Source organism: Varanus komodoensis, unplaced genomic scaffold (genome assembly GCF_004798865.1).
Source record: "Varanus komodoensis strain SLA01 unplaced genomic scaffold, ASM479886v1 scaffold6_2, whole genome shotgun sequence".
Taxonomy (NCBI): domain Eukaryota; kingdom Metazoa; phylum Chordata; class Lepidosauria; order Squamata; family Varanidae; genus Varanus; species Varanus komodoensis.
Genome location: NW_025336346.1, coordinates 23,401,026 through 23,418,556, shown reverse-complemented (window position 1 = coordinate 23,418,556; position 17,531 = coordinate 23,401,026). Strand labels below are relative to the sequence as shown.

Below are 17,531 nucleotides of genomic sequence, written 5' to 3'. Positions count from 1 at the left end.
TGGAAACATTCAGAAAGCATCTGGACAGTCATCTGAATGGGATGGTGTAAACTGGTGTCCTGTAACAGCAGGGGGTTGGACCCTCTGTCGCCTTCCAAGTCTAGTATTCTATGATTCCATGAACCATTTATTGCTACTCTCTTAAGAAATATGACTGAGCTTAGTGAGTAGGAGCTAAAAGGAGATCTAAAAAGAGTTTCAAATGAAGAGAACAACATTTGTATACAAGTAAGAAAAGAGAGAAGTGGGGGGAGAGGGAGAGATGCTGCTCTAAACCAGGGCAAGGTTTATATTCCACTGTGTGAAAACAAAGACAAACACATATTTAAAACTGAAGCTTTCAAATCTGTCAGAAGACTCAGTGGCTAAGTGCATGGATGTTTATGTAAAATCATTAACTGATTTCCTCTGTCAACTCCTAATGAATCATCATTGTGCTTACAAATGAGCATTCACAGTACAAAAGCCAGTGACATCAAATGAAATCAGCAGGGTTTTTTTTTTAAAGAATAGCAGTATCATCAGTTCACTAGCAACTGCAATAGAGGAAAGAATTGTTAACTGCTTTATTTTAGTCTTTCTATTAGTTTTTTTTCCCATTGAAGAGAATGCTTATAATGTCTTTTAGATTCACAATAGTTTAAGGTCAAAATGAGCTGGTCTGCCCAACACAATAGGCCAATACGTTGGGTTGGCACCATAGTTTGTTTCAGAATGCCTTGTTGTGATGTCTGAACCTGGAGCAGTTTTTTCATCATGTGTTGTTTTCTATGAATAAACCACATTGAGAATGCATGCCTTGTTTCAAACAATATAACAACACATACTCAGTGGTTGAATGTGGGTTGCATGCAGGTAATCACTGAACCCTGCACTGTGGGTTATCATGTTGCCTGAATCTGGCTGCTCTAACAAACCATGGCTTATTAACGGTGAACAGTTCAGGAGCAAATAATGAGTTCTCTTTGTGGGTTCTGTCATTTCCCTCTCTGCTTTTCTGTTCTGCCATTAAATGTGTGTATATTTATTAATCCCACTCCCTTTTCCACCTTGAAATTTGCATATCTTTCTAGTCTTACCTTACTGCTTTGCCTTTACCAATCCCCATCACTAATCAGTCACCCATGTGTAGATGACAGCTAGCAGTGGAGACCAAGAGAGGAAAGTCACAAGCAGGAAGGGAAGCCAAAATTGAGATTTTCATGTTGCGTAATTATTTTGGTAGTATGTGCAGCAGCCGTTAGAAACCAAGTGTTCGCTAGCTGGCAAGACAAGCACTAAAGTGGAGAATTAAATTGTCAAGGCCAGTATGCTGGGCTAAATAGGTGGTCTTGCTTTCCTATGCTTTTGCAGAAGACCCTGAAATATGTTTTTACAGTTTGTAAATGCAGTACTGCATTGATAAGGACTCAGAAAATTAAACACATTTGGGATCCTGATTCTTCAGAACAGAAGAGGCATATATGTGATGGAAATAAGGCTATATGTGATGCTGTTATTAAAGGCAGAATGAAGTTTTTATCATATTTGAATGTAGACAGTACATTGAGTTTAACTTTCTTATTCTCAAACTCAGAGAGGCAAATATATGGTAGATATGAGATAATCCTTTCAAATATTATAAACAGGAAATAATTGAACATAAAACTGTTAAAAAGCCAGAGATGTTACAGACTCTGTAAAGAGACCAGCTTCCCAAGCTCCCTCTTCTCAGGCTATGGGTTACATAAATAATGGTAACTTAAAAGCCTAATAAAATGATGAAGGTATTAAAATTAATATCTTTAAATGTTAGTGGACTAAATAATCCATCCTTGTAAATAAGCCCACAAAAGTTACTAGCCTGCAAAAATCTTCACTGGACTATTGGGGCTGGCAGAGGGACAGGGCGCTCTGTTCCCCGTGCCTCAATTTGATGCATTTCTACAATAAACACGAAGGAAGGGCTTCCTCGCTCTGGCAGTTCACTTGGTTCCCTCTTGGGCGCAGCAGAGGACAGTTGGCTCCACCCTCCCTCAACCACCCGGCTCCTCATGGAATCCCTGCACTCCTGTGAATGCATTAAGGTGTCTGCTACACCCAACCAGGCAATTCCTTAAATACAAGGCTGAGATAATTCTAGGAAGAGGAGATCTTTCTAAAATGGGTTGTACATATTGTTTCCATGCAGGAAATACATATAAAAAGAATGGTTTTCATTTCATTACAAACCTTATGAGAGGTAATTATTTTGTCATATGTTAATTCAAAAACTACATGTTCTTCATACCAGCTAAATCATGATGCTGAGATCAATTTGTTAGAGAACCTTTGCAAAGATACACGTTGATTAAAGGCTAGAGGACTGAACACACCCTCATGTTTAGAGTTAATTTATGTGGCTAATGCAGGCCACCATAAATTATTTTACAGTAACTTCATTTGGATCATATGAAACTTCCCAGGAGATGCATTACTGGAAAAGGACTTTACAAAGCAATCCCATAGCTGACTTGTCTGAGTCTAGCCAGCCACAGGATTGTTTAAAGTCCTCACTGACCACAGAAATTTGCTCTGAGGGCAGAGCTGGGACTCCCAACTCAGTGTCCTCCCTCCACTTGTGCAGCTGGTCTGAAAAAATCTCACTGGCTGTGGCTCTGAAGTTGTCCTTGAGAAGCTGGTGGGGAGAAGAGGAGACAGGTGCCACTAAGTCTCACTTGCTTGTGCTACAAGGTGTGATGACTGGACAACCCAAAGTGGCCATTTAAGAGTTCTACAGAGTGGAGTGTGTGTGCAGAGGATTATAGGCATCTTTTTAATGAAAGACTATACCATTTTTCATCATCTAACCGTTATTGTTAAGTGATAAAGGAGCCTGAGTAACTATGGGGTTGAAGTTTGAGAATTAGGGACTAAGAAATAGAGTAACTTAGTATGGGTACAAAAGTATTAAATTGAAACTTTTAAAGTTAGGAACAATTTTTTATTTAAATGTATCAGATAATATCTTCTTTCAGTGGTATATAACACATATAAGGCATCTATTAGATGATATCTATTTTATTATATTGGATACCTGAGAAAAGGGTCAGAAATTAAATACTTAAAATCATTACTCTTGAACAAGAACATATGACTGGATTTTATGTGCACTATTTTTGTTGTGTTTATTTATTGTATGTAAGCCATCCTGAGGTTCATGCGAATAGGACGGCATACAAAAATTCTAAATATATAAATAAATAAATAATGACTACCTCTGAAAATAATTTTGATATTCTAAATGAATGTGTCATAATTTCAGGGTACAAGATAAATGTGTCCAAATCTGTACTATGAACCTTAAATATTCCAGCTGCGGAAAAAGTGAGCATCGCTCATCTTTTACAAATCCCGGGAAATTAGCTATCTATAGATCATGTTTACTTCTAACTTGCACTCAGTTATAAACTAGTTGAGTATGGTATCAAGAAAGTGTTCTTACTTTAGATCAGGTAGAAATTGTTCCAGATGGAAATAACAGCTGCAATCAAAACAAATGTAGCTCCAAAGTTCTTGTTTCTATTTCTTAACTTGCCATTAACATTTTAAAATAAAACATTAGAACAGTGGTATATGATAATTAGGGACTTTGTAATTTCTGGTAGAAAGTCAAGGGTGGTATGCCAAATTATGAAACAACAAAAAAGACAGAATAAGAGCTTCAAACATAAAGCTACACTGTTATTGTTATTAACTACAGCCCAGAAAAGAGCTTGTTCTTGGCATAACTTAGAACTAAATTGAATTTATTGGGTTCTATCTAACTTTATAATAGCAAAGATCTGCTGATACATTGGCCCAGTTTGCATGTCACAAGTTCCAACCACCCAGATTTTTCTTTTCAATGTGCTTGCTGCCTTATCTGGAATTCTGGTCTTGTCTTTGTCCCAAATCCAGTTGGAACCTAGGCTGGAGCATTCCTGGGTTATTTGACCTTTTCCACACACAGCAGAAACAAACTGGCAGAGTAGACCAACATGCTATTGTGTTCACAATAATCCAATTTTTTTCCAGACCATGTCAACTAGGCCACTGGGGTTTTCCTGCCTTCTCCTCTCACTCGCAATTCACTGTGTCCTCAAGGCTGTCATAAGGACCAGAAGATGTATGAGCAATGCCTGGGGTAAAGCATAGGGAAAAGGGGAGGAATCACCAAACATCAGGCAGAGGCACCTTATACAGATTTGCACAATTATCAAGAAACAGTTGCAAACAATGGTGAAAATGCTGAATCTTTCATTCTGTATTTGAAAATAAGGCACTGTTTGCAAGGAACAAGAGACAGTGGCCTGGTGTGGATGTAACAGACAATGGACTGATGGACAAGTAGAGTTTTACCCAGTCTTTGGTGCTAACTGGATATTTCAGGCAGTGCAGTGATACAGCCCACCAAGCTGCAGAGGTGGGAGGCAGTGAAATTATCAGTTTAGGCTTAGATATATTCTCAAGGCAAGGTCTGAAAAATAATGAAAAGTCAAAGCATGAAAGGTTCTACAGGGCATGCTACACGTGAGCCTAGGAACCTGAAACAAACTTTTTCCCCACAACTATCTACCCAGCTTTAAGCTTGAGTTCTGCCCAGATCTCAGCTGCAGCTCAGAACTGCCTTGGATAATTCAAAGTAAGTAGCCCTTTACTTACTATGAATTCTGATTCTCAGATGCGCACTGATTCTTTGCCCTGCAGCTAGGTGAGCATACAGCCACAGATGCCTAAATTTCCCAGCACTAGGAAGGGGCTCAGTTTCCATGTCTGATTCAGAAGTCAGGCTCTCTCCACTTTTACTGCTGCCATTTCTGAGGGCATAGGATCCCTCTAATCACCCTGGGACCTCCTGAAGCCACCTGCTCCTTTGGGATGTTCTGCTCAGGGAGAGTCAGACATCCTCCAGGTATTGCATGGCAAATTCAGGTGGCACGTTCTCCTTTCTCCTCTTGTAGTGCAGCTTATTTTCCTGGGCTCCAAAATCACTGCAGATGGGCACTGCAGCCAAGAAATTAAAAGACACTTTCTCCTGGGGAGGAAAGCTATGGCAAATCTAGACAACATACTAAAAAGCAGAGACATCACCCTGCCAACCAAAGTGTGTATAGTCAAGGCTATGGTTTTCCCAGTTGCAATGTATGGCTGTGAAAGTTGGACCATAAGAAAGGCTGAGCACCGAAGAACTGAGGCCTTTGAATTGTGGTGCTGGAGGAGACTCTTGCGAGTCCCCTGGACCGCAAGGCGATCAAAATGGTCAGTCCTAGAGGAGATCAACCCTGACTGCTCTTTAGAAGGCCAGATACTGAAGATGAAACTCAAATACATTGGCCACCTAATGAGAAGGAAGGACTCCCTGGAGAAGAGCCTAATGCTGGGAACAATAGATGGCAAAAGAAGAAGGGGAAGGCAGAGAATGAGGTGGGTGGATGGAGTCAGAAGCAGTCGGCGTGAGCCTGAATGGACTCCAGGGGATAGTGGAGGACAGGAAGGCCTGGGGGAATGTTGTCCATGGGGTCACGATGGGTCGGACACAACTTCACGACTAACAACAAGTGTAGCTACATGGAAGAGTTTGGATGTTTTTGCTTCCCATGTTCTCTCAACCTAGGCAAACTATAGTTAATTGAAACTGTGGTTAGTGGAATAAGATAATTTCAGAACATGAGTTTATCATGCTAACTTCTTGTCGCTAGCCACAGTTAACATCAGCATTTGTCTTCCAGGATTAAACGACACTGTAAACTGTGGTTAATCTAAAACAGAACTGAAAGCTTTCCATCTCCTCCTTATAACCATGTCAAATAAGAAGAGAAGAGTTTGTGTTTGTGTGTGGATGAACCTGGGATAAATTTATATCATTCTCATAACCACACTTTTTTATGTCTGACTGCAACCAATATAATATTCTTGATAAAGCCTGAATCTTTCTTGGAAGAAAATGCTAACACAAAGGGTTTTGCTAAATTGCTTATACTTTTCTATTAGAGAAATTGGATACTTATACATTTAAAGGAACATGGGAACAAGGTCATAGAAAACAATTTGAAGTTCATAAATGTGTGATTATACACATGTGCATGTAAAATAAAAATACATATGAATTGGCTTAAAACATTGACAGATATATACTCTCCTCTCTCAGGAATTGTTATGCATCAGTGGAAAAATTCTGAACATACAAGAAGTGAATCATTTTCTATTTCTTCCAGCACTGATAATGCCTTACCACATAATGAACAGTCTCAGGTCAATTCATGCACCCCAATCTTCCCTCATCAGATAGTCATTCACAGAGATATTAGCTGTCAAAAGAGGCAGTTTTTCAACAACTGGTTTGAATAACTGACAAGGAAAACCAAAAACCTTTCTCTTCATTAGAAAAGTATGTTGTTTCTTTTCATTACTATATAGCTTCCTTAACTATTTTTCCTCATGGGAATAACTAAGAATCTACATCACTGAGATAAGACCTGATCACATAAAACTTCTTACTGATTTATTCTGGCACTAATGTATTTTATCAAGTAGATTCATAAATCAGTTAAGAAATACATCCAAGTAATACTATAACTCAGATACAATTCCTGTTTAACTCACAAAACCAAGCTCAAGACAGTCATTTAAGGCTAGTTGCTTCAAAGTATTTCAATGTGGTTTTGTATGGCTACTTTAGATCACAGATTTAGTTCAACGTTTCTATAAAAGTTCATGAAAGTTTATTCAACAATACATCTGTTAGATCTTTAAGGTGCCTCATGACTCTTTGTTGTTTTTTCTGCAACAGACAAATGTGGCTACCCTTTTAGAAATACCCTTCCCTGAGAGAATTTGTAGCAAAATGATTCCATAAAAACTTAAGAATTGCTGTGTTCTTAAGTCCTGTCTCAAACACACACAGGTTGAAGGAACGTACATGAATACATTTGGGGTTTCAAAGGAAGCATGTGATCTGATAAAACAGCTTCACCACAAATGTAACACCATTTCCCTACTTTTCAAGGCCCCTCATAGGGGTTTTGTTTTAAACAGTTCAAAATAGGGGAAGGTAAAATAAATGCCAATATAACCCTCCAGTGGGATTTGCTTAACAGGGTTAGCATTCCTCCTGTTATGCTTCTAATGCTTTTACTCTGTGTCATTACATGAGTCTCTGCACTTTCGGCACAGCTAAATCCATGAGTGTTGTCAGGGCAGGTGTTTTGTGTTACAGGAACGGGAGTTATGGTTGGTCCATCATCCCATGTAACTAAGACAGAAAGTGCTCAACTAGTTAAAGCTGTTGGGGAAATGGCCGCCCTTTCTGAAGAATGCACATCCTTTATCCTGCTATGAAGACTGGTCAGGCTGATTATTCTTCATCCTATATTAAATATAATACCTCAAGATTATACAATGAAATCCCCAAACAATGAAGAGACTGATGGATTAATGAGTAACAGTCTCTAAAAAGGATGTTATAGCCAAAATACCGTGTGTTTAAGCAATGAAATCCTTTGTGTCCTCTAAAATCACCCTTCTCAGAAAACACTATTTTTCTGCCCATGCTCTCCTGGGACAAGAGACATAAGTCAAAGCACCTCTTTGCAAGGGCATTCCACCAATTTAGAAAGCTCAGCTAAAATGTCGCTTTTGAAATTGTTTGGAATAAGTCATCTGATTTATTCAGAATATACTATATTATTCAAACTATATTTTCTTAGCTGCTCTGTTCTCAAGAGAATCCCTCTTTTGCCATTCAAGCTGTGTCTCTCATTTTTGTTTAGCTTCAGCTTTGCTAAATGACTTCAAAATATCCTAACTTTCCCAGAGGACAGAATTTTAGATCGATGGTAAATTTGGCTTCTTACACTTTGGAGGATATACTCTTAATACTGCTATTAAGACACTGTCCCTCTGATCTTCAAAGTGCTTCAGAAGCAATAAAGTACCACTCTGTTCTGAAAATACCCATCTACAAATAACATCTTTGTAGTCATTAGGACAATTCCTTTGCTTGTATTTAATAATGTGTCTACTTAGTTTAGTAAAATGTTGGATCTTTACACATCTTTCTCTGTTAGTCCTGCACAGCCAAACAAATTATGGGAAATGGCTCAAGATTTCATCCCTGTTCAGACTCTATTATTTATTAAACATTGAAGACATTTGATATTGCACAGGGCTTTCTAAAATTATTTTCTGACACACACAAGCTTCTCTCACAGGAACAATGCACACACAATAGTGTTAGAAATATCAGTAAGTTTAAAGGAAAATAAAACCGAAATGACTGTTGTCAAAACACATACTGACAGGTACAACAGTGGTCCATTTTATACATTATTAATGTATTGCATTTACACTCTGCCTTTTTTCCTGCAAGGAACTCAAGACATCTTACATACTCCTCTTGCCCATGTCATCTTCCCAACTACTCTGTGAGACAAGTTGGATTTGGTGTCTGTGACAAGTCTGAAGTTACCCTGTGACTTCCCAAGTCCCAGTCCAACACCTCCCCTCCAAGCCATGCTGCCTAATAGCTTAGCGTCTTGTTTCTGATAAGAAGTGATAGTTTCAAAACACACCACAGCACAGAATACTAATAATGTAGACCATAATGTTTATTTTCCTAAGCAAGCCAAAAGAGGTTTGCTGCAGGGAGAAAAGATGCATCTGCAACAAAAAGTTTCAGCTTGGAGTGATGCCATTCGGGAATCCATTCCAACCCTGGTTTCCCATTTCTCTTCCCACTGCTAATGAGCATTTCATTGCCAGTAATAATGCCCAGTCCCCACTGGAGTATTTAGGGTATCCCCAAGAGGATATTTTTGGGCAGAGTTTAGTACTTTCACCAGCCTTGGGGTTTATGCTGTAGTATTATTATGCTGTGACCCTAATAAGCAGCCGTTCTCAAAACAATCCATGACACAAGAAGCATGCAGTGTTTTCAATGGCAGTAGTGGTGATGATGGGTAAAGCTCAATATGAGGCACTACAAGTCCAAATTAGAAGGGTTTGGATTAATCTCATATTGAGGTGAGACCCTGTGGAAACCACCCCCAAACTCCATCACTAACTCCCTTTACATCTACCTCACATCATCTTAGCTCAGTTTACCAGGTGCAGCGAACACAACGAAGATAAAGATTGTAATGCACTTAGCGTGTCGATCAAATGTTTGTTGGCTGGGTTCAGACTAAGTTAGTTTCATTCAGGCTGCACTGAATCACATGGACTAAAGTTAGTCATTATGGCTAACCTTTTACACTGATTTCAAAGGGACCTAAGTGCGATTAACTTAGTCTGGATCCCTCCATATATAAATGCTAAGAAGAGTTAAATTAATCGACTGCAGTTAACAGTTCTAAACCAAAAGAGCATTTTTCCATGCTTCCCAGTAGTTTTGTTGCTCTTCCAAGTTTCCAACAATCTTTGGAAAGCTCCAGAACCCAATAAAGTCAAGGGAAAGTTATGAGAGGCACAAGTGGCAATGGTACATTTCATATGCAAATCCTAAACTCTTGCACTTTCAGATAAGTAATATAACAGGATGGTCACTTTCACTGATTCTACTTAGCAGTGAGAAAGGTGGAATTTCTCACTGAACAGGGGATTTGGAAATAAGATTTTTGATAAATACTCAAAAATATTGTTCCACTTTTCAGTTTATACTTTCTTGAGTAAGAACAGATCTAATAAGAACCTACTTAGATCCTCCACAAGATAAAACTCAACTTACTCTTAAGGATGTAGTAAAATAAACAAACTAGCTCAAAGACATCTAATCAAAAATCTCTATGTTATTACCTTTTCTTTCTCGGCTGCTTTCCCTGGCATAGACTGTCAGTACTGGGTCAACTTTACCTGCTAAATTTTTGTCACGGTGCTACTAATGGCATAGAGGTCCTGCCAAATACAAGATAGCAACCATTCTTCTTCAGTTTCTTCTACTATTTGTTTATTTGGTTTAAAAATAACTTACTTTTCAGTTCATGTTAGACTCCAATGGCAGCTCACGGTTATAAAATAAGGCAAAAACTGCACAATCCTGTACACGTCTACTCAGAACCAAGTTCCACTGTGTTAAATGGGATTTATTCCCAGGTGAATGTGCATAGTATTGATACTGACATATCAAAGTACAGCACAATAACCTAACACACAAGGAGTCTGAACAAAAAACAGGGGTAAATAACAACATTAAAACTAGAAGCATATGGAAAGGCAAAGGATCAGACTGTTACTCTATCTATCTGTCCAGTGGCAAGAATGACTGTAATTCCTGTTGGATATCTACAACATATTTAAATCTTAACATTTAATAGTTTTCTTCTTAGCAAAGATTTGTCAACCACGGCTGTTGCACTCCTCTGATAAGAGGGGAATTGTTCTGAATAGCAGCTGCTTTCTCAGCTCGCAGCACGGCACACATTTCTACTCAATGAAGCCCATCTCAGAGGAAGTATACAACTCAAGAGCACCACAGCAGTGAGGTGGGAGACAAAAACTAGTAAGGGCAGGGCAGAGGATCCTCCACTGAATTACCAGAAATCTGACTGGCCACTGCCACCATCCCCAAATTTGTTTAGTTGAAAAACTGCCCTACAACCTAAAAAGGCAGGCTGCTTACCTGTAACTGTCATTTTTCACATATGGGCTCTGCACCTGTGTGGAGCCATTGTCCAGAGGATTTCACAGCTGAGGGTGTTTTGGCAGGAACCCCTTCCCAACCCTGGTGTTTGGTATACATGGGAGGAGTTCCCACCCATTCTCTGAGTTTGCTCAAGACCACCTTTATGGCCTTGGGACCAAGGAAGGATCATTTTGACCAGCCTGGCCCTTAATTGAACCAAATCTAGGTATAGAAAATGGGCAAATTCCTAATCCCATTGCAACTGGGAGGAGGAGGAAAGCTTAGAATATGACACCGGGGAGGGGTTGGAGGATGGGTTGTGTTAATGCACAGATGTGCACTTGAAGAATGACAGTTACAGGTAAGCAACCTGCCTGTCTTCTCTGTGGTCTCTGTACATCACACACATGGGTGATTAGCGAGCTTAGGCATCACTGGGTGGCGGGGCGTGTCATTGCCAGAGCAGAAAAAGACTGCTTTCTTGAAAGCACAATGTGCTTTGGTATGGATGTCACACTTGTAATGTTTCATGAATGTTAGCAGAGTGGAGAGGCAGCTGCTTTCACAGAAGTCCAGTAGAGGACTCCTGGTGCGCAGTGAAGTCCATATCACCATTGCTTGCAAAACGTGTTCCTTTTGTGATTCTGAAGGTTGTAGACTGGGTGGGTCATAAGCCACAAAAATTATCCTCACCATACTAACTGCTAGTCTCTGAGGTGATTACTGAGAGGGCAACCTTTGGGCTTGTCACCATAACAGATATGGTGTCACTTTGGAAGTGATGGCACAGTTTGTATTTGGACCTTTTAGGGTAGTAGATGGTCAACTGTCACTGTGGGTTCAAGCAGTGCTCTTGTAAGGCCTTGTAGGACAACAGAGAGGCTCTAGATAGGCGTTAAAGCATGAGTTGGTGGAGCAATGTTCTTCAGACCTCATAAGAACTGCTCATTTAAGGAGCAAGAGGGAAAAAAGATAGTCCATCAGAAAAAAACCCCTACTATTTTTGCAGTGTAGGGCTTTCTGTTGGACAGATTCAAGACATATCCAGATTAGGTCCAGTTTCGAGGGAGGCTGGATGAAGATTTAGGTGGAAATGTTCAACAGGTAGCAACCAGGGTTATCTGGCCTACTACATTGTTATTAGAATGCAGTCCATAGCATCTTGACCAACCTTTGTTCATATCTTAATGATTACAGAAAAGGGGGAAAGGTAAAAACAAGTCCCTATCCAATTAAGAGTAACATGTTGCAAATAGTATTTTCCTGAGTGTCAAATAGGTCAGAAGGAGTTCAAAGATCTTTTCCCCCTAATGATCAATAGTCATTAGTGGGCATGGAGAGCTTTCTTGCTTGGTGTGTCACCCAAGGTGTTGCTGGTCTCATGAAAATAAAGTTTCTATCAACACACCCATTCTAGATCCAAAATGACTAAGTTGAAGCGGTGTGTCCACAAGTCAATACTGTATTTGATGGGTTTGGATATTCAAAGATGTGGCCACTGAGCAGCATCTATAAGATGGTAAGTATGGATAAAGCAGATGTTAGTGCAAAACTTCCAAAGTCTGGCAAGCGGTACAACCACATCTGCCGACATCATAAGGCTAAACTGCTGTTGGAGCTGGAGTATAAGGAAGAAAGATTGTCTGTATAGCATGTAAGAATCTCTATAAGTACTTGTGGACTTGTCAGGGGGAGACATGCTGCTGAGATGGAATCTAACTGGTTCCTGATGAAGGGCATGGTCTGAAAAAAAAGTGGGGGGAGAACAGATATTTTCTGTCTATGCACAGTCCCATTAGGCCTGGACCTCTTGGGGTCCTGTGTGAGCAGGCACTGGCTGCCATGATGCATCCTGCAGATACTCTAGAAGTTGTGAACAGCTTTCTCTCTCTTTCTCTCTCGCTCTCTTTTGCTTTCTTTTTTGAAATGTAGGTCATGCCTATGTGTGTAATGGAGGTATGAAAGTATTTATCATAAGGTGTTCAGAGGCGAACCAATATCTTTCCTGCAATACAGGAAGAATATTTTATTAAGTGGCCATCTGGTATCTCCTTTGGTACCATGGGGGAGCTGAGGTTTCTAGGGACAAGGATTGGTCTGGGCACCTCAATCCCATTTTGGTACTGTGAAATATATGGAAAAAATCAGTGGTGGACTGGAGAAGGAACCTGTTTTATCACTTCCTCAAAAGAAGCAGACTAGCTCCGCTAGAGATGGAACTGTACCCACCACAGCACAGACAGCACTGACAAAAGGGTGTCAAAGTTGATGAAAGTTGATCAGTGTTCACCTCTTTCAAGTGAATAGACTCAAAGTGTCCATAGCTGTCTTCTATCAGGATCTGAGCACTTTTTGATCCTGACAATATTAGTACCATCTTCTGTGTCTCAAATGTTGTTGCACCCATCAATCCACTCTTGAGGCTGGAACAAGGCTTGCCACATATTTAGTTTCGAAGGCTGGTGTCAGTACAGCCCTATACTATATGACATACTGTGTACGTTCTGGGTGGCATAAATCCACTAGTCCAATTAAGCACCCTAAATAATCTTGTGTCAGCAGCAAAACATGGCCCACCTCATGAACTAGAACTTGACATTGTTACGCAGAACAAAGCTTTTCTTTTCTTTTTCTTTTACTGCACACGCACAATATATAATACCACTGTAAACCTCCCTCCCCTTCAATTTGAGAGTTTGACAGGGTGAATCCAAGAAACACAGGCAATTGGGAAATAATCATACAAGAGCTTTTTTATAGGGTGTCTGAGAATGAGTTGGGCAGCCTGTCTCAGAAACAAGGAAGACATGTGGAGGCTGTCGGGTGTGCGGGGGGCCGGCAATGTACATTTATAACATTGCAAAGGTACATATCTGGTGTGTGTCTCTACTGGGTGCAGAGTTGCAGTTGTCTCTTGAGCTGAGAGCATTTTGTGGTTGAATGGAGGATCTGCCTTCAAAAGAGAGAGTACTCCCCCGGCAGAAGATTCTGCCCCTGCCCCCCCCACCCCATTCCAGGACTTTTACCTACATAATTTAATTTAATTTAATTTAAACATTTCTATGCCGTCCTTTGCAACAAGCCTCAGGATGGCTTACAGAAGATAAAAATAACAATATAATTAACAATATAATAACATAAATATCATTAAAACATTCAACAACAAAACAAAATAAACAACAATATATGTTTTTCATAACTAAAGAAAAAGAAAGAGGAAAAGGAAAATACAAATGGATATGCAACTGTACAAAATTAATAATATTAGAATAATCAATCTGTTATTGATTTGTTTATTCTATCTGTATATTATATTTAAATTTATATTCCATCTTTTTGTTCCTTCAAGGGACTCAGGATGACTCATGTAATCATCCTCATACTCTCAATCTCCTACTCTCAGAACAGCCCTGTGAGGTAGGTTGGGCTGAGACCAGGGTTGGTCCGTGGCGGAGTAGGGGCTAGAACCCAGATCTTCTGAGTCTTCGTCCAGAACTCTGAACTACTACACCACACTGGTTTCCGTGCTTACATAGTACCTTCTGACTCTATGACGTCTTTAGGATGCAGGGGTATGGAGAAGCACCTGTATCTGGAGCTGCTGATGCAGTTGGCAGCAGGTGACCATGTCTGCACACTTTGTAGTGAAGCCACCCACCTTACCGGAGACAGTGTTGCCTGGCAGGAGAGGTCAATTTAGTCCCCCCCATGCTTGTTCATGGAGCCCAGCTGGCTTGTGAGTGGTGGGGAGCAGCACTGCAGCCGGCGCCATGGCCAAGCGTCAAGCAGCCAGCAGGGCATCCTTCCTGGGAACTCACACCGAGGTGATGGCACCTAGTGCAAGGTGGTCGTGGCCACATGCTTGGCTGTGAAGCTACTCCTCTAGCGAAGGAGGAAAGCTCTTCCCACGCCTCCTTGCAGGTGCTTTGATTACTTAGCCTTAGAGGTGTAAGAAATTGCTAGTCAAGAAATGATCCAGTAAGATCTCTATTATTCAAGACAAACTAATTTTAAAGCATTTGGCTGAAATCTCGTGTGTAGAAAACTGTTCAACCAAATAGATCTTATTTATACTTGAAATTGAATTTTCTGAAGTATGTAAACATGTAGTTTATGAAGTTATGATAACACAAGTAGAAGACAACCTGACGTGTTTGCTTTTAGAAAATTTTGGCTACAATAATCAGAAAAGTTTTGTTGGCATCAGGAACTGAGAAAAGTTTGAATCTCCTTGGTATTCTGCTACCAAAATATAATGAAAGCCAAGATCTTATCTGCTTAGGCTGCAGAAATCAGTATGTTTTATTTGAATAAATTCTGCTTTTTATTAAAAAGATACCAACATGTTAATTTACAAACAGAGGGGTTTTTTTCCTATGTAAAGGTCTAGACTGGCTCTATTGAAAAAGTACCTGATTATACTACAAGATTTGTGGCTGCAAGATTTATAATGTCTGCAATCTGTTGTAAGATATTTTTGGCAGCACTTATTCTTAACAGCCTTAACAGATCTGAATCTGGATTCCTCCTAGACATAACCCTCCTATAATCCAGAATTTTCTCTAAAATTCATTCACAGACAACCTCTAGCTTCTTTTTTCACCCTCATGAGAGATTTTATAATTTTAGTGGTGCATGGTCTGAACATTTTGAAGCAGACGAATTAGACAACAACATATTTAGTGTGACTGATAACAAAGCCTAGGGCAGAATGAGGGAAGTAACACCTCAAAGCATAGTTGAAAATACAAAGAAAGGGGATGAAATAACAGTATACTCCTTCCTTCTGGTAGAGCTTCCTCTCCAATATTAAAACTAGGCCTGAGTACTGTATAATGAACAAAGCAATATTTGTAGTTCCTCAAAAGCTGAATGCTGCAATCTGTGCAAATTATGCAAATTTACACCTTTTATTTTAGTTTATTATTCTGCTTTCGCTACTCATGATGAATGGCAAGAAGATATGCAAAAACCTTGGAAATCCTTCTTTCCTTCCCCAGTTTTTGGTATTTTACCACATGCTGCATATCAAGTGTTTGAAGACTATGTCCACATCAGGGCTAAAAAAAATCTCTTTTAAAATAAGAACTATTGATGTTAGAGTGTTAAACTCTTTGAACAATGCTGCACAAACAGAATTCACAGAATTTACACTAGTTATGACCCTGCACACAATTATGTACATGTAAATATGCATGCGCATCTATCTTTGCACAGGATTGCAAACTACATAATTTACAAATATGTCAGAAGTGTCACTCTGAAAACAAGGAACTGATGAGGTATTAGAACAGCTAAAATTATGATGTAGAAGCACTTCAGAGCTGAAACTGGAGAATGGGGGAGTGAAACTGTGTGGATGCATGCATTTCCATACCAAAACATCCCTCCACACAGAAAACTGGAAAACAGGCCAGGTTTCTATGTGTGTGGGAAGCATTGGATAGGGTACCCTGCAGTCAGATGAACACTTGGTCTGAAGTGCTACATCCAAACACATTCCTAACTTGTCCTTTTTATTTCACTGTGTCCAAGTATGAGTAAATCTGCATCCAACACAGGGTTGATTATCCTAGTACAAACTAGGTTTCAGTTATGCTTCCTGATCCTATCCCAGCCATATTATTTGCCTAGCTATTATTTGCCTATTATTCAAAATTAAAAGAGCCAACACAATAGTGTTTGTTATTATCACACAGGGTAAATGCTACCACAGTTGTATTTGTGAGAGACACACTGCTGCAAAGATTTGAGTGCTGCACTGGGACTCGGGAGATTCAGGTTCGGGTCCCCACTCAGTTGTGAAGCCCACTGTGGAAGTCACTGGGCCAGTCTATGACTCACAGTCTAACCCACCTCACAGGGAAGTTGTGAGCTTAACACGGTGAGAAGGAAGAGGATTACATAAGCCATGCTGGGTTCCCCGCAGGAAAAAAAGGTAGGATATACAAATAATGAAGTAAACAAACAAATGCTGAAGGAAAATCCACTGAGGTCATTGAAATTATGATCCTGGTTCCACACCGTCCTGGTTTCGATCTTTCCAGGACACCAGTACAAGTCCCACGATGTGCATCAGTTCAAGCCCAGCTAGATACGTGAGGCAAAGAATACCTCATCCCTCCACCCCCAAATCCACGTACATGAATTGAATCTTACAGCAACACTGGCAATGCAACAGTGTCCTCACATGCACTTGAGGGGAGTGGGGCAGACTGCATGGCACAAACAGATCTGTCACTGAATGCCTTACCACTGCTCACCCATTTCTCTTACTGGCACCTTCTCCTTCCCCATTCACGCAAATGCTGCAGTGCAGTGCTAGTGACAGCATGTGTTATTGGAACAGAGCAATGCGCCACAGTCTGAAGTGCCTTCACCAAGTGCAGGACCTGTGGCTTGCATATCTACAGGCTGCCTGCCTTTCCACCTACCCATCTGGTCGGGAACCTTGCCCAGTAGTGCTGCCTGTGATGTTGACTAGAAAAAGACAACTACCTCCCTGGGCCAGGCCAGCAGCATGATGGGAATGGACAGGTGGCCTGGAGACAATGGTCAAAGGGATTGAGCTCAGTCTCTTGCTTTGAACTCAGTGCTGTTATCCTGGCCCTACAGATATTAGAAAAAGATATTCTTGATTTGTTGTTAGTCGCAAAGTCGTGTCCGACCCATCGCGACCCCATGGACAACATTCCTCCAGGCCTTCCTGTCCTCCACCATCTCCCGGAGTCCACTTAAGCTCACACCAACTGCCTCAGTGACTCCATCCAGCCACCTCAGCCTCTGCCGTCCCCTTCACCTTTTGCCATCTATTGTTCCCAGCATGAGGCTCTTCTCCAGGGAGTCCTTCCTTCTCATTAGGTGGCCAAAATATTTGAGTTTCATCTTCAGTATCTGGCCTTCTAAAGAGAAG

The 17,531-nt window shown here is 40.4% G+C and overlaps 1 protein-coding gene across 3 annotated transcripts in view; it reads right to left on the bottom strand.

The window, feature by feature from the left end:
* The window catches only part of PLXND1 (plexin D1), a 183,428-nt gene that overhangs the window by 131,865 nt on the left and 34,032 nt on the right, over positions 1 to 17,531 (bottom strand). The window lies entirely within an intron of this gene.